General features: G+C 44.9%; 1 protein-coding gene and 1 pseudogene across 3 annotated transcripts in view; one reads left to right on the top strand and one right to left on the bottom strand.

The window, feature by feature from the left end:
- DAG1 (dystroglycan 1) overlaps positions 1-25,414 on the bottom strand; it is a 48,942-nt gene that overhangs the window by 17,349 nt on the left and 6,179 nt on the right. Inside the window, exon 1 of one of the 3 annotated variants that reach the window (XM_011375425.2) lies at positions 14,662-14,760. The exons of the other annotated variants lie outside the window; for them this stretch is intronic. The gene's annotated coding sequence lies outside the window, so the exon portion shown is untranslated. Of the gene's footprint in view, positions 1-14,661; positions 14,761-25,414 lie in introns of those variants that run through there. 3 annotated transcript variants of the gene reach the window in all.
- LOC111729615 lies at positions 3,371-3,487 on the top strand (annotated as a pseudogene).

Raw genomic sequence — 25,414 nt, 5'->3', positions numbered from 1 at the left:
CATAGAGACATGCAGCAAATGCCCACTCCTCACACCCCAAACGCTAATCACAGGACTCATTTACTCAACATATGTATTTGGCCTCTCTTGGCCCCCCACACCCAAAGAGTGACTAGACCCTGCATATTGTCCCCTCTCCCCCACACGGACTTCAGGCAGCTCATGACACCTGCTCTAAGGCAGACGCATTGTGGGACTTTCTGGGTGGCTGCAGGTGACCACAGCCATCGCGAACGATTTCCCATTCTGGAAAAAGATTAAGCCCTACCCTCAGCAAGCTGTCAAGGAGCCACGTGATATATTTTTTGACCTAGGTAATGCAAAGTAAATAAAATTGCTAAAGAAAACAAGGCCACTCAAGTGGGTGGTGTGCTCTAAAGTCAGCGCAAATCCAAGCCAATTCCAACAGGGTGTTTTTTGCTACTGATTTTGCTCTTCCTGTTCTTATTTTGTTTTTGAACTAAAACTCATGAGACAGAGCCAAACCCCAAAGAAGTAAAACGATTTTGGAGGTTGGGAGACCTATCTTACCAAATATAGACTTATCATAAAGCTACTGTATTTAAGACAATGTCACATGGAGCAGAGTAGACAGCGGACTGTGGAACCAGAGGGAGAGTCCAAAACCAGCTTGCAAACAAGCTGTTTAAAGGCACCGTAACAAGTGGCCATCTATGCAGGAAAGCAAATACAATTAGGTTCCTCACTCACTTTTCCATCACAAGCAAGATAAAACCCAGGTGGATGAGATACGCAAATGTAAAAGCAGAATTAAGAAATTTTTTAGAATATAGCAGAATGTCAGGATAAGGAAGGATTTCATTTTAAAAGATATCAGAAAACACAAAACATGAGAGAAAAAAGAAAACTCGGCTCCACTTCCAGGAAGATGGAGTAGATGTATTTTTCCCTGGTTTCCCACCAATAGAATAAAAAATCCTAGATTATTTATAAATTAAACATTAGGCTCTAAAAAGTCAAGAGAAGGCGGAAGATCAGCTAGGGACCCCAGGTCTCAAGGAAAGACAGTGGTGAGTTCCTTGGGTTTTCCCAGAACTGGAGCTGAAGAAGCTGGCAACCCAGAAATGCCAACGGATGGGAGAAAAAAGTTCCCAACAAAAGTCTGCTCTCTTTAGCCAAACGAGCAGGAAGAGGGTAGCCTAGCAAGACAGAAAACATTTAGACAATAACAGCTCTATTCTAGCCAAACACCAAAGAAAAAACTGTGGCCCCACGCCCACCCACACCAGCAAAGGCTAAGTGGGGAGCCTAGACTTCCACGCTCATGAGGCTGTAGCAAGGCACCTAATATTCCCACTGAGGCAGTGTCAGAGCAGGTCAAGTGGGGAGCTGGGGAGGAACAATATCCAGCCCCTCAGTGTCAACGGAAACCACGTGGGGAACCTGGATTTCCACACCCACCCAAGCAGTTACGAGGAAACTCTCCCCGTCCCCACTGGGATGGAGGGTCAGAACTCTTAACGTTCAGTGGTAGAGAGGCCTAGCGAACTAGAACTCCCACTATGCCCAGCAGTGACAAGGCTTTCTTCACCCACCTTCGGGTGGCAACGAAGGCTGAGTAGAGAACATGGACTTCCACCTCCACTTCCCAGTGATCAGGCAGCACCTCCCCTCCACTGCCAGGGGAGTGTCAGAAAAAGCCAGTGAAAAGAGAACTCAGAGTTTTAGAACAAAATACAAAACTGTATAGGTTTCAATTAAAAAATTGCTCATGATACGAAGAACCAGGAAGATCTCAAACTGCATGAAAAAAAAGGCAATCAACAGATGACAACACCGAGATGACAAAAATAGGTATGAAGCAAAAGGATGGACAAGAGAGACCATGCAAATATTGACTGAAGGAAAGCAAGCCTGGCTCTAGAAATATCAGATAAAGTAGACTTCAAAGCAAAGAAAAGTATCAGAGACAGAAAAGGACCTTATACAATGACAACAGGTTCAACCCACCAAGAAGACTAGCAATCCTAAATGTATATACACCAAACAACAGAGCTGCAAAATAGGGAAAGCAAAAACTAACAGAACTGAAAGAAAAAAAAAATTTAAATCCACAATTCTAGTTGGCAACTCCTCTCCCTCCACAAGTGACAGAACTAGGAAGAAAATCAACAAGGATACAAAAGAACTCAAAAATAACATGAAACAAACCTCAACAAATTTAAAGGAACTGAAATAATACTGAATGTGTTCTCCAACCATAGTAGAATCAAATTAGAAATCGGTAATCAAAGGATAACAGGAAACTCTCCAAATACTTGAAAACTACACAATATACTTCTAAACAATCCTTTGGTAAGAGAGGAAGTCTCAAGGGAAATAAAAAATTACAGAGAACTAAATGAAGATAAAAATACATTTGTGGAGTTGTATTAAAATTCATGGAACACAGCTAAAGCTGTGCTTAAAGGTGAATTTATAGCACTGAATCCACTACAAAAAAAGGAAAAGAAAATGTCTCAAACCAATAATCTATGCTCATACCTCAAGAATCTCAAAATAAATAAACTGAAAACAAGCAGAAAGACAAGCATAATAGAGCAGAAATCGATGAAGTTGAAAACAAAAATAATAGAGAAAAGTTTCTTTGAAAAGATTAATAAAGTTAACAAATCTAGTTAAGACTGACAAAAAAAGAGAGAGAAAACACAAATTACCAATATCAGGAATGAAACAGGGATATCACTAAAGATCCTGCAGACTTCAAAACGATAACAAGAAAACACTTCAGATAACTCACAGATAAATTTAACAAATCAAATGAAACAGACCAGTTCCTTGAAAACTACAAACACAATTCACTCAGTATGATACACATAATTTCAACTAAGAAAACTATTATGAAAATTGAATTTATAATTTTAAAATGCCCACACAAATAAATCCTCAGATAGCTTCATTAGTAAATTCTACCAAACATTTAAAGAAAAATTAACACAAATTATAAACAATCTTTTCCAGAAAGTAGGAGGAACACAGCCCTATTCATTTTATGAAGCTGCCCTGATAACACAGTCAAAGACAATACCCCTCTCCCCAAAAAAGAAAGGAAATACAGATCACTCTCTCATAAACATAGACACAAAAATCTTTATCAAACAAAACATTATCAAATGGAATTTAACAACATATAAAAAGAATTATACACCACCACTAAGTGGTACTTATTCCAGGGATGCAAGATCAGTTCAATATTTGGAAATCAGTCAATGTAAACCACTATATGAACAGACTAATAATAAAATCACACGATCATAACAATGATGCAGAGAAAGTACCTGACAAAATTCAACACCCATTCATAATAAACTCTCAGAAAAAGGGGAAACAAGTGGAACTTTCTCAACAAGTCTACGGCCATGCCACCCTGAACATGCCCAATCTCGTCTGATCTCAGAAGCTAAGCAGGGTCGGGTCCGGTTAGTACTTGGATGAGAGACCACCTAGGAAGACCAGATGGTAGGCATTAAAAAAAAAAAAAGAAAGAAAAGAAAGAAGAGAGTATCTACAAAAAACATGCAGGTTAACATAACACTTAATAGTGACACGCTGAATGTTCTCTCCTCAAGATCAGAAACAAGGCAAGGATGTCTACTCTCATCACTCCTATCTGACATAGTGCTAGAAGTCATTACACAAGGCAAGAAAAGGAAACAAAAAGCATATAGATTGGAAAGGAGGAAAAAAAACTGTCCCTACTTGCAGATGAAATAATTATGCAGAAAATCCCAAGGATTCTAAAAACCAAATTTCTAAAACTAGTGAGTTTAGCATGGTCAAAGGATACAAAATAAACGAACAAAGATCAACTGTATTTCTGTATGAACATGTGGACACTAAATTTAGAAATGTGGACACTAAATTTAAAATACCATTTAAATCGCTCAAATAATGAAATACCTAGGTATAAATCTATCAAAACATGGACTGTACAGGATTTGAATGCTGACAACTATACAAAGCTGGTGAAAGATATCAAAGACCTAAACAGAGATTCATGTGTTTAATGGATCGTAACATTCAACATAGTAAAGATGTCAACTCTCCCCAAGTTGACATGCAGGTTTCTAATAGGCTAAATAATGGTGACCCAAAGATATCCTAATCCCTGAAATCTGTAAATGTTACTTTACAAGGAAAGTATCTTTGCAGACGTGATTAAATTAAGAATCTTGTGGGCAGATTATCTGGCCTTAAATCCCATCACAATTGTCATTACAAGAAAGAGGCAGAGGAAGGTGATACACACAGAGATGGAGAAAGAGATGTGAGGCCTGAGGCAGAGATTGCAGTAATGTGGCCACAAGGCGAGGAATGCCAGCGGCCACCAGAAGCTGGAAGAGACAACGGATGGATTCTTCCCTAGAGCTCACAGAGAAAGCACGGCCCTTGCCAACACCTTGATTTTGGACTTTAGTTCTCCAGAACTGTGACAGAATAATGTGTACATTATTCGAGGCCACTAAGTTTGTGGTAATTTTTTACAACAGCCCCAGAAAACTAATTCAAGGTTTAATACAATTCCTATTAAAGTCCCAGCAAGATTTGTGTAGATATAGACAAGATTATTCTAAAATTTATATGGTAAGGCAAAGGAACTAGAATAGCTGTTATGGGAAAAACAACTATTTTGAGTTGCTGCTTAGGCATTTTACAGTATGATAACCTTCTCACACCAAGAATCTGGACGTTTAGATAAGGACCGGAGCTCGGACTCTCACAGTAAGTTCCCACTTTGCTTTTCCCCAGGCGCCTTTTAAAATAACCTCGTAGAGTTGAGCCCACGTAGTGACCTCCCCTCCAGCCACCTTAGAGTGGCAGGTGCTTGCTACCCTGCTCTCTATCTCCTGCTCGCTGATAACCTGGGAGAAAGGACTGTCCTTCCTCTGGCCCCCACCGTCCCCCAACCCCATTTCTGGGATCTGTAAATAATAAATTTCATCACTCCACTTCCTCTGTGTGAGTATACTGGAGCTGCACCTTCAATCAAAATGACCCCATGGTTTTTCATTTGCCCAAAATGGAAGCTCACATGCCAAGGGAGCTGCCTGCTGACTCCAGGTGGGCGGCTCGCGCCCCTCATTCGACAGGTCATAATCGGCATATTCTTAATATATCAGCTATGGCTTCTTGACACAATAGCCAAAAACAATTTTGAAAAAGAATAAAGAGGACTCATTCTACCTAATAACAAGATTTAGTTCGCTACAGTAATCAAAGACTGTGCTGGTGGAGGGTAAACACAATGCAACAAAACAAAGAATCCAGAAAAAGGCCGACACAAGAATGCCAAACTGATTTTTCACAAAGGTACAAAAGCAATTTGATGGAGGAAAAATAGCTTCTTCAACATATGGTGCAACCCAGATGTCCTTCAATGGAAGAAGGGCTGGACAAACTGTGGTACATCCACACCATGGAATGCTAATGAGCAATAAAAAAGAATCAACTACTGACACACTCGATAACTTGGATGAATCTCAAGGGAATTATGCTGCGTGAAAAATGCTAGTCCCAAAAGGTTGCATACTATGTGACTTAATTTTTATAACATTCTTGAAGTTACAAAATTATAGAAATAGAGAACAGGTTACTGGTTACCAGAGATTAGGGCATAAGGGAAGTAAGTGTAGCTACAAAGGGCAACTGAGGGATCCTCCTGGTGATGAAAATGTTCTGTATTTTGACTGTATCAAGATCGTATTCTAGGTTTGTAAGATGTTGCCACGGCGGCGGGGAGACCAGTTAAATGATACACAGTATATCTCCATATTATTTTTCACAGCTGCATGTGAATCCACAATTATCTCAAACATTTTTTCCTAAATCTTGAAGCAAAAAAAAATAAAAGACACTGGAATCAGAATTTTCAATTTCTGTGCAATAAAGGAAACCATACAGAAAGTAAAAAGGGCCAACCACAGCCTGGGAGAAAGCTTTTTCAATGCATATGACGGCTAAAGAATCCCTATCAAAATGCATCGAGTGCTCCAAAACAATAAAAATGGGCTGAAGACAAAAGAGATAACAGGTAATTCACACACACACACACACACACACACACACACACACACACACACACACACCTCTGACTAATAGTAAACATACAACAAGGTATCTGCTCAACCTCCCTAGTAGTCAGGGAAAAGAAAATTAAGGCAACATGGAAAACCTTTTCATACCAGTCAGAATGGGCAGACATGTTCAAATGTGACATCACTGAGGGGAAGGAAGTTCGTGGCTACTGGCGGGGGTGTGGGCTGGTCCAACCTCCTGGAGAGGATTCAAGAGCCCAGCTGGGCCCTTTCACTCCTAGGCACACACCTACATAGAAAGACAGGGCAAGTATGTTTGTTCACTGTAACATCAGAAAGCTGTCCGTCAACCAGAGACAGCACCAAGAGGGTACAGTCCTCACGTCATGGAACTCTGCAGGCAGTTAAAATGAACTAAAATTATAAGAACCAAAATCAGTAACTCTCAAAAAATGTTTAGCATAACGAGCCCATTGCACAAGTATATTAATATCATTTATGTAAAATGTTTATATATTCATATGTATATAAATAAAATCATTCGTGCAACCATAAACACCAAACCCAGGATCATGGTCACTGACCCTCACCTGAAGCTGGACGACAGGGCAAAGGAAAAACAAGGGGATCACAAGGGTCTCCAAATTTATAACCGCTTTAATCCTAAAATAGGATATGACGAAAATACAGAACATTAAGGTATGACAAAGCTGGGTGGCAGACCCTCGGGTTCTGCATAACGTTAGTCTATGTTCTCCGACGAGTACTTGAAACACATGAAGGTAAAGAGCTTGGCTGAGTCCTGTGATCTCAAAAGAATAAAAATGCGGAAACGCCCAGCCCTTCCTTCCTATTTCACCTCTCTGCATCTTGTTCACCACCCTCTCCGGACTGGAAAGCCCTGTCCTCATGCGTGTGTCTGGCATTTTCTGAATGGCATCTAAAATCCAGATCCCAGCCTGTGGGGCTCCTGCTCTGCCCCGAGCCTACCGCACTCATCACCCTCATCTCTGTCCACCTCTATCTCTTTGTGCTCATGTCACTCAGGTCTACATGATCCCCCACGAGAACGGTCTGTATGCACCCCAGTTCCTAGGACAATGTTAACTCCCTGAGGGATCAGAAAAACACATGGAGCGGCTCTACAAACGTATGAGACAGGATTTGAAATTCACCTGCCTTGGGAAGTGAATGAGGATGTTCTATCTTGTGGCATGATCCCACCCTCTCGCCAGTGCGGTAACAGGTATAACACTGTCCTGCTTTCTGTTTCCACTACCTTGTTCCACTGTAAGGTCACATGTGACCAGGCAGCTCTCATGGGACTTCAGACCCATTTCTCAATGGGAACGTTTCCTCCCTGCCATCGGTGGATGGCTGGGTCACTTTTGCTCACCACTGACTTGCCAGCAATTTTAAATGCCATACTTCTCCATGGGGACACCAAATGACAAAGGTCCTATGGGCATCAGTTCCCAGTGACCTCTGCAGGGTCCTCTCCCAGGAAAGGCAAGGAAGGGAACACCCCAACTCCTCAACACCCAGTGTTCACTGTACTCTGGGTAGAGGTCTCCTCCTCAGATCCCTATCAAGGGGCCCAAGTTTAAGGTTTTTATTTGAACTCTTCTCTGTCTTTATATAGCTTCCAGTCTCTCCCTTTTATGGCTTATTTCATCATTTAATTAAAATTTTTTTCTAGGTCTTTTATTTTATGCTATCTTAAGTATAACTTCGGAGTTTTCAGAGTGCTTCCTTTAATGGCCTTGTCCTTTCTTACACATTTTAATTCTCATTTAGTAAATGGCTCAGCTGAACCAACACCCCACAAGACTCGTTGGAAGGGTGGTAAATTGTGCAAAGGCAGGGACACACCTGTTGCAATTAGTGACATATGCCAAGCACACACACAGTGCCAAACGCACACCTAATGAACGACTGCGGAGGATAAAGGACTTTTTTTAACTTCTTCCTGTGTCTTTACTCTTCAGTTTACTTATTTTTCTACTTATTAGATCCAGTTGGTCTTTTCCTTTTCTGATCTGATTCTCCATTTAAAAATTCTCAGCTCATCTGAAAACAGCAACAGTATGAGACACACCCTGTCCTACCAGAACATAAGCTGTCTGCTATCTGCGGACACGTGACGACACAGGCTATCTGCTTCATGACTAAGAGCTCTGCATTTAGCAAGCGGGTGATGTCCCAGGCAGAACTCCAACTGCTTTCCATGCTCTGGGGAGAAAAGATCTTGGCAAAAAGCAGCCTTTCTGATGCTGGCTTCCTATAAGCAAGGGTCATGCCTCCCCGTGCTAGGAACTTGGCAGGCTGCACCCGCACATCCATATTGGGACGTCCCTCCAGAAGGGACATACTCACATACTTGGTCATTCAGAGATGGAAGCACTGAAGAGATCCTCCGCCTCATTTTGCAGGGACCAAGGCCCAAAGAGAGGTAATTCTCAACCACAGTCACACAGAACATGGTGAGAGGAGAAGGTGCTCAGGAACCAGAGGAAGACTAAGGCCAGAGTCACCCAGTCTTCCTGACACAGCCGGTAAACACTGCACACGCACACTGACATCAGCCTCTGGAACACCAGGAAGTGCAGCCCGAGAATATATCTCAGCTGAACTCAGCACTGGCCAGCTGACAGGAGCTGCCGAGGCTATTCTCCTAAGAGGTGAATAGTGGGAATGGCTAAGTCACTTAACTGTGCCAGTACCCACCACTCAGTGTAGTGCCCACCACCCAGTCTGAGCTCACTGTCCCAGACCGCAGTGAAACCCAACTCTGTAAAGAGAGTCGTTCCCAGAGCCTTGGTGAAGCCCCTGGCTCTCTGAACACATGCTCAGCAGCCACGGCATACAACGTGAGCAACGGACAGAGCTGCCAGGCAGCAGTTCCGTCCCTTAGTCCCAGACATTCCACCCCCGGGGGAGAGAAACAATCCAAGTGTGAGAACATGCAAAGCCAGGACACTGCTGTCCTGGAGTGTCACTCAGGCTGCCTTGTCCCTCTTCTCTAAGTAAAAGTTTGTGTTCCTCCCCCAAGAGCCACCAGCACCAGGGAAGAGTGCCCACGGTACCCTGGATACCCCCCACCGCCCCGACCAGGTGTACGCTCAGCACCTAACAGCACCATACGGGTGGCACTTCCACAGAAAGCTGGCTGGGGCTAGAGGAAGAATCTGAGCAGGAGACTCCACCAGGCTCCTGGCATACCTTTGAACAATGAAAGGACAGGGGAGCTGGCTGGGGGAGGAGCCAGCAGACTCCTGCATGTGCCAGCAGCCATGCCCATGCTTCCGCTCTGTTACACTGACGCGGGGTCTCTCCAGGGACAGGCAGAAGTAAAAAGTCACCATTTTCAGCAGCGCCTATCAGGTGGTATCCTTTGTGAACCAAAATACATAAAATCTGCCCTGGAGGCAGATTTATTTAAAGTTTACTACATCAGTTAGCAAGGACATAACTAGGGAATCAAGACAGAGTTCAGCAAGACAGACACCCTGTCACCAACACTAATCCCTAGCTATATGCGACTGAAACACGTGCCCTGCATGAGTAGAGTCTATGCCCATGAGGCACAGGCCTTGTGACCCTACTCTGTCCTCTGTCCAGAGAGCGTTGGGTCCCTGGAACTAGAAGATTCCTCTGGAATCCTAGCCCTAGGAGCGATGCAGCTCTGCTGCGTCCAGGCTGCCTCCTCAGAGCTAATAGGTGCACCCCCACACACACAGGAGGCTCAGTCAGTAAATGCGAGGAACAAATGCACGCGTGGCACCGACTCAACTCATAGTAAACGTAATGTTTCCTCATGTGCGTAAAAACAGAGACTGAAACGTTAAGATATCTTAACTAAAAACTCTGAAAGAACAGCCCCCTACTAGTGTTTACTTTCCAGGAATGAAGGAAAAGTTGTGAGATTCAACCCGTTATTAACCATACAAATGAGGTAGAGGCAGCCCACCCCACCGCTCCCAGGAAACCCCACTCTCCAACAGCTATGTTATCTAAAAATAATGCTTAAACTGTCACATTGCTACCATTTGCCACGGTAATTAAAACATTTAAGGAAAATGAGATTTTCTTTTAAAAACCAAACTAAAAATAATAAAATTCCATGTTCCTGTTTTAAATGGTTTTCAAAAGTCAAAAGCAAAAACTAAACTGAAACAACCACTTTCGGGTCCATCTAGGACAAAGCTTTTGTCCAGACACTCAGAAGTGTTAACTGTCAGTCTAACAGTGACATTCTGGAGGGTTACCCAATTTAAAACTGCTCCATCTGACGGCCAACAGGATGTGCTCAACACAATGGGAAACAATAGTGTGAAGTCATTGTTTATTTGGGCTCCAAATACCAAAAAGACAGGCCGATTCCTCTTTGAGTTAAAAACAGGCCTTTTTCACGTCTTGGAATAGGAAGAGGAAAGTGTTAAGCCAAGTCACTGGGGAAGATTCAAGGTGTCACCCTCAAATCACTGACAGCTCAGGAGGCAGGTGAGGTTTCCCCAACGTGAGGCAAGCTGCTGCCTGGCCTGTGCAGTGCGGGACCATCACCAAAGCAGTGGGGGCAGCCCCGTCAGGACACCAGCAGCGAGCTGAGCAGCCCACCGAGGGAGTCAAGGGTCACATACGCAGCAAGAGATTTAAAAGTAAAAACATGTGGGAGAAAAAAATTACCACCTCTGAGAAGCAAGAGCTACACAGTCTATCAAACAGAAAAGCTACTTTGAACACTTTCGTCATTTGAAAAACTCTTGCAAATTCTCACTTATCACAGATACTAAAAGCAGAGGTCCAGGAAGGGCAGTGGTTTCTGCTGATGGTGGTTGGGTTTTTTCAACAAAGGCAGGAAGGAAGCAAAGGTTTAATACCTGGGTACAAACTCATTCAGGTATAACCCACCCTGGTGAAAGGGAAGAAAAACAAGGTTCAAAACCCAGGGCTAAACTCCACTGGACCGTGGTTTTTAACCTGGGTAGATTTTTAACATCTTATGTGATAAAACTCACTGAAAATCAGTTCCTTCTACACTCCAGTGAACTCCATATGCTGCTGTTAAACATTACTCACGACTAAACTGCACACTGAAAAATGGTTAAGATGGTAAATTTTATGTTATGTGCTTTTTCCATAATTTAAAATTTTTTTTGTAGTTAAGATGGTAAATTTTATGTCATTTTCCCACAATTATAAATAAATATGTTTTTAGAAAACATTACTCAGAGTCACACCAATTAGACTTCAGGAAAACATAAGGTTTAGGTCTAGTCTTTTCATCTTCGATGCCCAGGCAGGGCACTGAGGACAGAAAAGTGTACACTGAGCCTAAAGACGAGGCCCAGGTCTGTCCATCTGGCTGCAGCAGCTGGACCGGGAGGGGAGTGGAGGCGGGGGAGCAAGAGCGAGAGGTAGGCGGTCAGACTCAGCAGAATCCAAGTGGGAATGAATTACCACATCCGCTTACCCATGTGGCATCTAATAACCCAATTAAAGTAAATTACAATTATCTCAAGACAGCCCAACAATAATTAACACTTCAATGCATATTTACAGACTCCCTACCCTGTGTTAGGTGTGAAGCTTTTTTTGTGATGCATGTCATCTTCCCAAATTTCACATAAAAACATTCAATTAAGACTTATATATATTATGAAATAAAACACAAGAGGTCATAAACTAAGTACTTATATATTACAAACAGACATTTTCCAAGTAGGTGCTTACAGGGAACTGAAAGTTGCATTCTGACTCCCCAAACTCCCCTGGCTATGCAGCCACCTCCTCATCTCAGCAGAAAGGCAGAGGGGAACTACACTGTGAGGGAGGCCGGTCAATGTCTGTCCCTGCCAAGGCGGGCTGAGAAGGGCTGCCTGGGGGCGGGGCGGGAGGGAGAAGAGGTCACTGCAGGGGTCTGGGCAGCACTGCTCTGCTACTGTCTCCCCCAGCAGCCATCGGAGTACAAGGAAAGAAAAGGTTTCCTCTAAATCCCAGAAATGATTAACTAAACACAAAAGCAGTAATCACCTGATTTCACACTTTGAAGTTAAAAGCTAAGCTTTCTGATATATTTTACATTCTACTACAAAAGATTAAAAATAAGTGCTGTAGCTCAAAACTAATATGCTAATCTGACTTCAATGAATTAAATTTAGAAAAAGTGTGCTGACTGCTGGCCTTCCTGACCTACTTGGCTAATCAGACTCCAAAACTGAGGAGTGAGATGAAATGTCAGGGTGGCCCCAGCCACTCCCGGCTCCCTACTCAGGTCCCTCTCCCCAGCACATCCAGTAGCCTAACAATGTGGGCCTCAGAAGCCAAACAGGGGTGCCCCGGCTGCTGGTGACTGTGAGTTCCTGCACCTTCACTGTAAGGTACCACTGTACTGAATGCTTTTCTAGGCAAATACTTCAATTTTCAGTGTTTAAAGCTGTGACCTGCTTTTGGCCATATTCTCAAGGCTCAACCATCAAGAACATTTCAATCATGCCAGAAATTTACAGATCAACAAACCTCGTTTAAAGGACAAGACACAACTAGTATCCACTCCCTTTGCTCAGACTTTCTCCCTAGCAGAATTCCTTCCCTCCCACATATGGCTCTAATTGGCACTTCTACCTACCTCGGCCTTGCCACAGCTACAAAATCTAAATAATCGCAAACCTCCCTGGTAGGTTTTAGGGGTGTGCTTCCAAAGGCTGGAGGGAAGCAGCCAGAAGATGGCCTTGCAGACTTCTGGGAACGCTGTTCTGCAAAGCCACGCCTGACCTCATGCTTGCCTAGAGTGGCACCTGAGCGCGCCAGTTCCCAGTGAACTGGTGAAGGTAAAGCTCGCAGGCCAGATCCCATCAGCTCCCACATGGCTGGCCTTCCCCAGCAGAGGATGCTGGGCTGCTCAAGGACCATAGCACAAAGTTAGAGAACTGTGTCCAGTTCAGGCATCTCTACCCCAAGGAAGACAGAGAAAACCCATTACCACCGAGTGTCTTCCCTCCTCGACACTCCAGGAGATTCCTAGCCGCCCGCCTCTGCCACGGTGGAGTTAGACCAGGTTAACACGACTGAAGACATCTTTGTCCTCACCTCCCTCTGCCTCTACTTCCTCTTTCTACAGGCTTTGATCATTCCCTTGGCACAAAGGAACAGATGGGTCTCCACTCAGAAGTAATTATTTGGAAATTAATTCTTGCATTTTAGAATCCAAGGATTAAAAATTAAAAGCAAAAAGGAATCAGGGAAGGACAAACGCAAGACATCCTTGTCTTACCAAAAGGGTGTGGCTATAATTTACATATTCCCAAGAATGGGGAGAAAGGAAGTATTTTTCAGTGGCAGCCAGAATCCCGATGCATAGAAGGTATTGGTTTTTTTCCAAACAGAGCTGGGATCTGAATTTCCAAGCTGAGACACTTTCAGGCACGAATGGGCTCCCACAGCCCATGTGGACAGAGATCGCACCAGCCCACAGCTTAATTCTTCAGTTGCTTTATCTTCATTTCCCATCAATCTTCAGCTGGCTTCTAACTCGAGCACATAGGTGCCCTGCCCTTCCCAGTCTCTATGTAAATCATTCTTGCTGGGAGCTAACTATTTAAAGGACCTCTTTTGTACATGGAAAATTTATTTTATGTCTTCTCTTTGTAGAAAATTGCCCAATGAATCTTAAAAGTTCTGTGGGCCTGCGAACAGACCTAATCACGGGTCAGGAAGCTCCGCTTTGCATTTACCTCACGCAGAGATAAGGGTGACACTGTGAGGAATTTCATGGCAACACAGTCCTCCCCACAAGCGTCCTCTCAGAGCCTTGGGGATAGCCACCGCCTGACCTCTCAGAACTTCCCTGGCCAGTAAAACGACAGGAAGGCAGAGAGGTCACAGGCAAAAGACAGCATGAGTACACTACACAGAGCTGTGATTCTCTCTTCCCAGACTAAGCTGCCCTGTAGAGCTTGACTGATAGAACAGGATTTGGCCTCTGTCCCTGTATCTGTCCCTCCACCTGGCTGTCACTCGAGAAGATTCTGTATAGGAGAGTGGGAGATGCAGAGACAAGACAGTCAGGGTGGCAACCCACAGGGACCGGGGAGGATGCCCCCGCACCCTCACCAACTTGTCCATCCTCATACGGTGAGACAGGCTGGGCTTGAAATATTTCTTACCTGGTTGAGAAAACAGTCACAGAAACAGTAGTCTTCACTCACCCTTTGTAGATCCCTCTGTAGAATCCCTTCTGGGATCTGGCTGACTGTTACAACCCAAGCAGGTGTCCTACCATCAACCTATCTCATAACTGGCGAGGGAGCAAACAGCGAGCCAAAGGCGCCTGGGAGATGCTTCTCATCCCAAGGGAGGGAGAGCCCTCCGGTCCTCTGCCAGCCATAGACCATTACCAGCTATATTCGGCAAATGATTAGAGAAAATCCACTTCTTTGGGACAAGAACTAAAAATATAGCAAATTCACTAGTTATCACTAACATTTATCTAGAGAGCTGGAGGCTTTTTTTAAATCAAGCTATCTTTATAAACTCATAATTCACAGGCACCTCAAAAAATCACTTCAACTCTCCCTTGCATTAGGGCTAAGGAGCAGGAAGTCACCTGACACACTCTTGACACCAGAGTCTCCACCTCTCACACCACAAGGTTTAGTGTGGCTGTGAACTTGAGCAGCGGCTTCTGGGAGGGTCAGCTCTGCAAAGTAAACAACTGCAGTTAATTCAAAGTCAGCCAGTTGAAAGTTTACAGATGTTTTTCAAAATACTTGCAATGCATCCAGGGATCTGAGTTATCTTTCGCTTTTATAGACTAACCACTAAGTATTAAATTTAACACTGGTCATGGGGCCAAGGAAGTGACAAGGCCTCCAGGGGCATTTGAGACTCGGCAAGCGCCTCACATAGGACCAGTGTGCACCTGTCTGGTACTGGGTACTTCCCTGAGCCTCATGTTCTGCTGGGTGATGCTGCAGCACCTGGGCACCAAGACCCGTCAATGGCGAGTACACCGCCCTTGTCATGGGCCTAGACACAGGAGGCTTTATAGAAATCATTTCTAAAACATTCTGAAGGAGAGTGAACATGTTCCAATTCCATCTACCCCTCGACAGGAAAGCAATGGGCCTGCCCAACAGAATCTCAGCTGTGGCTGTCCTCTGGGTATGGGACAGGCGAGAGGTCGGTGACTATCAGAGATAGCAGCACACCAGGGAGCAGAGCGACAGCAGGACAGCAGGTACAACAGAGCAATAACGATTTTTTTTTTTTTTTTGCAAACAGGATTTAAAAAGAAAATTATTTTACCACAAAGCAAGTCTGTTCTCAGAAACCTTGTTTTCTAGGCAAAGATGGAATGAAATAACACCAGCTACAATGATCAGCAGCATGAACGGAGATAACAGGCAAATGGCAAATTAAATAATGATACATGGTGTTTGTCTCAGTCTTTGGAGAAAAGACACTGGATAAATATTACGAAAATACCTACTGTTTGCTTCTGCAATAATTGCTTTTCTATTTCCATAAGCTCCTTTGCTCTAACAAAGAGACACACAATAGGAATTATATATTTCCTAAATGATTTTTATTCAACAAATTTTGACCACCTACTCAGTATCAGACACCATCCTACCTTCCCCCATCTACTCTTTAATTCCAACTAGATTCTATGTGTGTTTCAATCTCTCCACAAATGGAGAACATCATAAAAATGAAAATGTTGGCCATTATTTAGAGGATTAAGGTCTCAAGAAACACAAGCTTATCTTGTTTCTCAATAAAAACTTTCCCTACTAGATTGGGTGTCCCCTGAGGGCTCAAACAGGGTCAAATCTGCCTGGGTCCTGGGCTCAGGCTGGATCAACGGGGGCTAGACAGCAGGGCCTGGCCAGGGTGGAAGACTGTAGGTCAGCAGCAGTCAGGGAAAGCCAAGGCCCCAGAGTGCGACCTTCACTCCCCAGTCTTCCACCCCAGAGCACTGGGAGGGGAGGGCGCAGGAGGGTCCATGCAGACACCTGCTTTCCCTTGGCCTTCCCTGGGAGATGGGCCCACTGTCACCACCCAAAGATGTGGGCTAAGACCTAGCCTTCCAGTCAAGTTCAAATAGGTCAAAGACCAGAGAGAGTGTACACTGGCCTCTGGTCACTCTGCTGTGGGCTCCACTTTTCCACAAGCTGGGATGCTGCATCACTGCCCAGCGCAGAGATGTCTACTGAACCCTCAGTCTGCTTCTCTTCAGAACTAGGTTCCCATCCCCGCTCCCCTGAGGCTGCCCTACCTTCTTCGCCAGTCTAGTCCAGGAGTGCTCTTCCTTCTAGCCAAGCAGGCCATTGAGCCCACTCCACAGCACGCGGTCCTGAACGCAGAGCTGCAGGTGTTCGACAGCACGATCGTCTTCACTTAACCTGCAAAGCTGACTCCTACTCCATCCACCCAATCAATGGAAAAATGCTCAGCAAATACTTGGTGAGTTGACACATATCGATGTTTTCCCTCAAATGTGGCACTATACATACCCAAGTTCATTCCTTGCCTTTGCTTTAAATGTCTAGCTTCAAAACGAGCTAGACATTTTCAGTGCCAGGCATGAGAATTCCCAGGAAGGGGGAAGCAGAAGGCACCCCTTTCTGATGCACTGGCCACCCAAACCACTTATGGCTTGCTTCCACATGAACACCTTCCTTGAAGGAGCTTTGGTCTGTTTAATGGGTAGGTTTATGGGCACCTTCTGCCCAGTTCTGCCTCTGTGAGTCAGGCTAGGTTTCTTACTTCGACTACGGATACAAGGTCCGCTAAGCTCTGGAGCAGTGGCTCTAGACTCTGGCTGTCCATTAGTTATCTAGGCAAGGGACTTAGGAAGCTGATGCCTGAGTCCCGCCCCAGAGATTCTCATGTCATTGAGTGAGGGCGCAGATTCCAATCAACTGTAAACCCTGCTCTAAAAGACACAGCAGCTCTGAAGCAAAACGGGAGGTGGACAGCGTGCTTCGGGGCCCAGTCTACAAGGACAGCAGGTACCGAAGGAAGTGACAACTGGCGTGCAGCTAAGGAAAAGGGCTCGAAAATGCAGGGACTTACCTTCGATCCAACATACCTGATCAGTCCCACCAGGGCAAGGATACCTGTACTGAAATTCTCACCGGAGCCTCAGACCCACAGTCCCTGATCCTCTACAACGTTTCTCCCGGATGTCCTGGCCCCATCACAAAATACATCAGTGCCACTCAGAGTCAGCACTCGCACCTCATGGAACACCCAGGAGCAACACTGGAGTTCTCCCTCCCGTCTTCCTGGCCCCAGCCCTTCTCAGGTGGGAGCGGCTGTGGCAGTCCCTGGCTCCACTCCGACTGGGGCATGAGCCCAGGCATCTGAAGTTGGCCTCCAGGTGGTGCTTACACTTGTTTTCTCATCAGTGAATTGGCAACCATGCTGTCACTGACCCCACAGGTCCGCTATCAGGAAGGTGATATTTCAGCCATTCAGCCCAATGCCTGCACAGACTAAGCACTCCATAGAGACTGTCTCTTTCAATGACTATGGTTTACCCTGCACTCAACGGCCATAACGAGGAGTATCATGTTCTGGATGCTGCAATCCTTTAAGACAGAGACCCTGGATAACAGCGACCCTGCTGAACAGCTAATGCCTCCTTTATGACGTGGAAAATCTGAGGTCCACACCAACTAAGAGGCAGAGCCAGGACATGAAGCCGGTTCACCAGGTAACTTGCTCGAGCCACAACTGCCATCCCATAGTCCTTGTGTTCCAGGCAGCTCATGACAACTGTCTATGGATCGGGTCTACTCTCACTGCCTGGCTCACAAAAAAGTACTCACAAGCATCTGTTAACTACCTCTCACCCTCTGGCTCCCCACCCGCTAAATGCCGCTTCTTCAGGAAACCTGCCCAACTCGGCCCTCCATTATCCGATTAGCTCTCCATTATGCCTTTCCTTCGCCACTAAAGTCTCAGAATAGTGAGAGCAGCAGCCAGATCTGATTTGCTCACATAGTCTAACGACGGCACACGGAGGACACAGGTCAGACCCACATCTTCCCATGGCCCGCGCACCCACCCGAGGGAAAGCTATGTCAAAGACCACCTCAAACACAAGGGCACCCTGCTCCACTGCCTCGAGGGATAATGTGCCCTGACTTCAAAGCTCTGACAACAGAGTCATGGGCACTGCCTCATGGAGCCGGACTTCGTGCAGTCCACAGCCCAGAGCAAGGGTCCCTGGCATTGACATGCAAGTATATCCTTCCTCTTTAGAAATCAGCTCAATGGTTCTGAGAATTTCTCTACCAATTAAGTAGAAATAAATTCTTTGAGCAGGCAGGGTCTCCTTTTATTTTGCTGCTAAAGTCCATCTTTCTCTGCTAATATCTGTGTCATCTGTTTCACTTATAACAAAAGAACTGGACACTCGTGAAACCCCTTTATTCAATGGCAACATGGTTAAGTAACTGAATACAAAATTATACTTATTTTAAAAGACTTTCAATAAATAAAAATACGTGACACGCATCTGTATCTTGGTTTTTTAAGTGCCACTTCAACTAAAAGGAATCAAAGCTCCTTGTAGAAAAGGCTGATGCCAGGATGGGGCATGGTGCCTAGAATATCTCACTGCACCAAAAAGTCAGGAGTGCTCAAACAATGTTTGGGACATGTCAAAAGAACACAGAAGCCAGCCTGAGAGGGCTCACAGTGGCCACAAGTGGGACACTCTGGGCTTCAAAATGAATAATGACTAGAATAATCACAAGTTGATTGAACAAGTTATCAGTAAGAACTAACATAAATAAACCAATGAATAATTAGGGAAGAAAACTCTTCTTAGAGTAAGATGACACCTAATACAGATGGAATAGGTCTTAAAAGTATCACTAGATGCTGAAAGTGGAGGGTCAAAGTTTGAAGAGGAACAGGATATTTACAAAGCCTCAAAGTGTCTCCTCATAAATTATTTATTAATTGCAATGGGAAAAACGGCAACTTTACAACAGAGAAACTGCTAGGCACCTCCTTAACCAGAGCTGATCTTGAGAACAAACCAGGACAAACCAGTATCTCATGCCAACTCACATGGGGCTATCAAATATGCTACTGCGACAACAGAGGCTATCTGGATATGGACTGTAGATCAGATGATATACCAATGTTAAATTTCCTCATATTGATAGACGTACTGTGGTTACATAAGAGAATGTTTTTGTTCTTAGGAAATACACAATTAAGTATTTAGAAATAAAGGGGTATAATGTTTGCCAATTACTCATAGATAGTTCAGCAGAAAAAATATAGATAGAAAGAAAAGAATAGATAGAAAAGCAAGAATGACAAAGTGAACAAAGAAAAATGTAACAAATGGTGACTCGAGTATTTAGGAATTCCTTTTACTATTCTTGAAATTATTCTGTAAGCTTGAAGTTAACGAAAATATAAAATAGAAAGAAAATAAGTGGTAGGAAAAAGGAACATGGGGCACGGTCTGCCTCTCCTCTCAGGACCTCACTTCTTCCCTGGTGAGCAGGGATTCCCATCAACAGCTGTGAGGCAAAGTCAGCCGATGACTCTGTAAATAAACTGTGACAGCCTACGTGACCCTAACCCCACTACTTACACCTCACACCCAGCACTTGCTCAACTAGCATTCTAGGCACAAAACCCCCAGACTGCATGATTCAAAACACTGAGCCTGCCACGCCCACAAGCCCTCCAAGTTTGTAAGGAGAAACGAGAGCATTTTAAAAGCATTTTCCTCCAGAAACACTACAAAGACAAAATACACAAAAAAAGAACATTGTTTTTAAAAGTGATGGGTTATAATGGAAGAAAATGTTAAACACTGGGGCCTGAAATTACTACACTGGCTATGTTTGCTTAAGATTAAAAATAGTTTCATTTTCCCTTCCCAGGAACCGTCCCTCCTAGAGGAAAACACACCAACCAGACCATCACCAAGTTCGGATGTCCCAGAGCTAACGCAGATCCAGCAGCTTGAAGCCAGGGTTTCTCTCAGATTCCCAGTCACGACTCAGAAGATACACATTAAGCCTCACAATGATGCCATCAGCTGTCTGGTCCTTACCTTACCCACCGAAATATGTGACTTTTCTCTTACTTTCACTAAATTGAGTTACCGTCAAACTCCTTCATTTAATGACATGAGGTAGAAGAGGAAGGAAGGTGAGAGACAGGGTGAAACAGCAGGAGATGGCCGTTTGTCCCTCTCATACTGTTTGATTAATGGCCTGGTGGGCGGCGGGGTCGTAATTCAAACTGGGAGTGATGGTACGTCATAGTTAGGCGGCATGAGAATGTGGGAGGGTGAGTATCCAGACGACTTATGAATCAAAACATGGTCCTATGTTTTTCTACTCAAACTTGACTACCTCAGAGGAAAATTGCTATGGAGAATTTATGGGCTAATTATTCCAAGTAATAAGGTATCCGTGGGGTTCTTTGTTCCTATTGTTGCTTTCCTAGACCAATCCTCCCGGCTCGCCCTAGAACTCTGGGCTCAGCGCAGTGGGAAAACAGATGTGAGCGCTGAGCACAAGGAGGACAAAGCTGGGGGCTCCTGAGTCTAATCTTTATACTGCAGTCTTGCTATTCTGAAAAATTTCAACCTTTCCAAGGAGTCTATGTTTGATGCCTGTTGTCCTTCAACAGAGGGGCAGGGTTGGGGAGGAATGCTGGTTCCAGGTGTCCTGGAGGTGGCACCCACCAGACTCTTGGGGCACTGGGGAAAGAAGCATCTATGCCAGGCCAGTGTAGCCAACTGGGACAGGCAGCCGTGTGCCTAAGAACAGAATACTGACCAATCTACTCTCATCTTTCTTCCAGATCAGCCTAACTTGCACACACGAACAATAGCCCAACAGAAAGCGGTGCCCACAATAGCGACTGATGTTCCTAAGATGACCCTCCCAACTCTATATATACCAAGCTGGTTCCTGGTTCAAAAGCTTCCTGGAAAAACCAGGTGACCTAAACAACTCCACCAAGATGAGGAGTAACAGGACTGGGAGCCACATCCCACCATACGGACCATGATACAAACTCCCGGAAAAGAACACTAGGGCCTGAAAGATGGAGCATGAAGCCCCTCAGCAGATGTTGTGGTTACATCACCTTCTAGAGATACGCATGATAAACTATTGATGGACGAAATGACAGGTCTGAGACATGCTTCAAAATAACATGGGGTAGGGCAGTGGTTGAGAGTATGAATGGGGCAAGAGTGGCCACTGGTTGGTGGTGTCGGGGCTGGTAACAGGCACATGGGATCCACTGCACTAGTCTGTCTTTGGGTGTGCTTGAAATTCTCCCTAACAAAAAGTTCAAAAATAAAACACAACAAGAGGCACATAAACAAAGTCCCCAGTAATTAAAACATCAAATATATCTCCCAATTCACTCTTAGGTATATACCCAGAAAACATGGACAAAAACATTCATGTCAGTATCATTCACGATGGTCAAAACCTGGAACAACCCAAATGTCAAAAACAGGAAAAGCAGTAAACTGGTATATTTACATGAGAAATCTAAACAACAACAAAAGAGAACAAATCACTACATAGAACGACCCGGATGTCAGAGACATGAGAGTAAATGCATTGAGTTGCAATGTACATTTACATATTTTGATATATGTAAATTATACTTCGATTTTTAAAAAAATAGCGAGGTCAAAAAAATCAAACACTACTAGTTATCAGGGGATTCAGTGAAACATCTTTATTTATAAAAGAGTAGATTTTTAAAGGCTAAAGAATAAGAAAACTCAGCTCTGGCCTGGGATCATTTTGATCGGGGTTTGCTAACCTGCCTGCTACCTGCCAATACCTGAGGTGAGAGCAGGAACTCCCTCTATTGACCCCGACTGCTAGCTGATCACAAACATCAAAGAACACCAGAGCAGCCAACACCAGAAAACACGGTTTTAACTTCCGCTTCACCTCCTAAGCAACTAGCCATGCTTGTGGTCTTGACTTCACCAAATTCTGAGAAATTCAGGTTTCAGTGCAGTGGTTGAGATCTCTCACACAGGAGATTCAGCACTCCCCTCACTGCCATGCCTGCTGCTGGCCACCTGACACTCCCTGGGGCAGCTCCCAGCAGTGCCCAGCAGCCTCGCCAGCCCTCCTCCAGCACATCCCACGCCTCCGTGAGTCTGGAATTCCTTACATTCTCCTCCTTAAAGGACGGTCCTCACAAAACTTGGATTCAAAACAAGAAAACAAAAACTGGTCTAACTCCTTGGACCTAAGTAACCTTAGAGGACATACAAGATGCAAAAAAATCTGAATTTACTTGGCTTCGAAATTATTTAGGTATAAAATAAATGAAAATTTAAATATATGAAATAACAACACAGCAAACAAAAACACCACAAGCACCTGCTAAGTGAACCAGCACTGGGGAAAGGCCAGATAAATCCTGGTACATTACATGACACCTCTTCTCCTGGGCAAGCCCCACCTGGACAAAAGGCTTGGTATATACACAGGTAAAGGCCTGCCATCAGCACAGCCCTTCCCCACTAGATCCTCACAGCAACAGTGGATGCAGCAGCTCTGTCTCTGAGGTAAGCACAGTCACCAGACATAGGCTTCGGCTGCCCATCAAATTCTGGGGTAAACTGGAGTGAGGCTTGAACACAAGAAAGCCACAACCAGCTGACAAGTTCCTGGGCCTCGGGCCTGGGCCTACTGTCACACTGAAGCAATACTGTGGCCCTCCACACGCCCACATCTTCAGCCACCTGCCAGCATGGCAGCAGCACTGGCAGCTGCTACACCTCCCTATTCTGTAAGGCAAGCCTCTATCCCAGAGCTTGAGATGGAGCAGGGAGGGCACAACCACAGCCCACAGAACCTTCCACTATCCACCCAGCCCACCCTGCCGGAAGGTGCAGACACAGGGAAAGACTAGATTCCAGCTAAGCCCTACTCACTTCTCCATTTCCCTACTGCTCAAGTTGTGCCCTACACGGAGAAGCGGGAAAATCTTCTAAAATAGCTTTCAAACACAGAGAAAATCTGTAAAACACAATACTCCTAAGACAGAGTTTTTTTAGGCAACCATTTAAATCGTCAGACCAACAACTTCATTTTACAGATGGATAAACTGAGGCTTCCATAGTCCCCCAGGCGGTGAGCAATCAAGCAGGACAAGAATCCCTCCTAAGCCTCAAACAACCTTTCTCCTATCAGAACGCAGAAAGAAAGGAAGTTGAAGAGAGGGGACGAGATAAGGGATAGATAATGAGACAAGGGAGTTGAGAATCAGGAGAGAGAACAATGTGAAGGAAGTAGGGAGGGTCCGAGAGGGGGAGAGCACTGTGAACCCATCACAGAGAACTGAGCAAGAGGAGACATCTGGGCTTTTCCTTGCTGGGAGGCTGGCGAGACTAGTTTGACAAGGACTAAAGAGCCACCAAGAGGCTGGGCTGAGCTGAGATGTGGTGCTCTGGGTACCTGCTCTAAGCAAAGTGTGGAACGATGGGAAAGCAGCACTCTGAAAGAAAGACCCAAACCACCCAGCCTTGTCAAATGGACGGAGCCTGAAGCTGATCAAGCCTCGGGATCCAGCTGTCAATTCACAGAAAATAAGGAGAACAGCTGAACTGCACCCTGAGACACAATCTGCTCCATTCGGACTGTGGGAGACTCCACAGGTCTAAGGGCCCAGGTTCTTCAGCAGATAACTGTGAGGAAGGAGGATTGAGGGGGGGAACCGTAAAGAGATTTAAAGGATATACCGAGTTTATAAATGGACAAAACTAGGGAGACCACTTAGGAAGACCAGGTGCCGTAGGCGTAAAAAATAAAAAATAAGGAATTGTAAGCTGACAAGGTCCTTGCAATCTGTGAGGTCATCCAAAGGTTGCCTTGCCTAAAAATAAAATAAAATAAAAGTAAATAAAGGAAGTAAATAAAATAAAATGGACAAAACTATACAGTGCCTAAGAATGCACATTTGGGAGCTAAAATCATAAAGAAACTTAAAGAAATGGATATAGGAAGACAGGATGGGGGTCATTTTTAGAAGGAAGGAGGGGGCTGTGGCAGGGATGGGGCCCACGGAAAGGCCTCTTCTGGGGCCAACGAAGCTATTTCTTGACCTTCTAATTCACTAAACTATACTTTTTTTTGAGGGGGAGTGTCTTGTTTGTGTTTTATTTTATACTAGTAAAGTCTTTTTAAGGTCTAAAAATATATTTTTTAAAATTAGATGAACTAAACATAAACCCAGCCCTGGAGACTTTGCAAAGCAGCACGCGCAGGAAAAGAACTCAGCCAGGAATGGTGAACAAGAGGGTGGCCCCGCAGTCCACTGGGTGGGTGCCTCTCTTTGATTCTGGGGTTCAGCATTAAGAACCCCCAATGGCCTGGTCCTGTGCCCACCCGCATGATTCCTTTATCCATCTTTCAACTGGTTCCCAGAGATAGAAGAAAAGCATTTTTTTTTTAAACTGGGTGCCCCCAAATCCCAATGTGTCCCCTTCAGTCATTACTGTCTCCAGTGCAGACTCCCACACCCTGAAGGGTTTTAACTTGCTCCCCGGGTTAAGCGCACACACGGCCTCTTAGGCTCCAGCATTCCGCAACTCTGGGCTAGTCCCACCTCACCGCCTCCGCTTCTGTCCAGAGGCTGGCGCTCTATCTACCCACCACAACTCCATCATCTCAGGACTGGCCAGAGTCTCTATACCCACCACCCATCCCAACCACTAGCTGAGTTGGCCCCACTGTGGCCTCAAGTCCCACCCTTCACTATCCCCAGCCAGTAACCCCTTGCCTCCTCTCTCTTCCAGCTGACTTGGGGATTAACAGAGCAAACCCAGCAAAGTTCCTCCACTCACTGAGTTATCTTCTCCCACCCCTCCCCTTTCCAGAGTTCACCTTCTCTAATCCCCCTCCCATCTCTTCCTGCAATTATCCCCCAAAGTCCATTCCCCCACCCCATACACCCTCATCCAAATCATCATTAAATTAAAAAGGTTGCCATGATTTACTCTGACCAGTCCCTGAAAACTCCTCTTGCAGGCCCCACCAGAATCACCTAAGGCATGGCATCAGAGACAGAAAATGGCTCGATAGGTCACAGACACATTTGTGTGCAACCAAATGTCAGCTTGGCTTTGAAAATCATCTAGAACTGCCTACCAGCTCTCCTAGATCCTCTTCCTGACCCTTCACCTCGCCCCCTCCCCACTCCTCCTTAGGATGAATCAGAGGCACAGTGCCTGTGGTCACTTGCCAAGGGCGGGACCCTCGGCCTCTCCAAACCACACTTTCTTCTGAAAAATACCAACTGAAGTAAATTAATATTCACTCCTC

This window comes from Pteropus vampyrus, unplaced genomic scaffold, assembly GCF_000151845.1.
Source record: "Pteropus vampyrus isolate Shadow unplaced genomic scaffold, Pvam_2.0 Scaffold271, whole genome shotgun sequence".
Lineage (NCBI taxonomy): Eukaryota > Metazoa > Chordata > Mammalia > Chiroptera > Pteropodidae > Pteropus > Pteropus vampyrus.
Note: the sequence above shows the minus strand (reverse complement) of the source record. Positions and strands in the feature narration are given on the sequence as shown.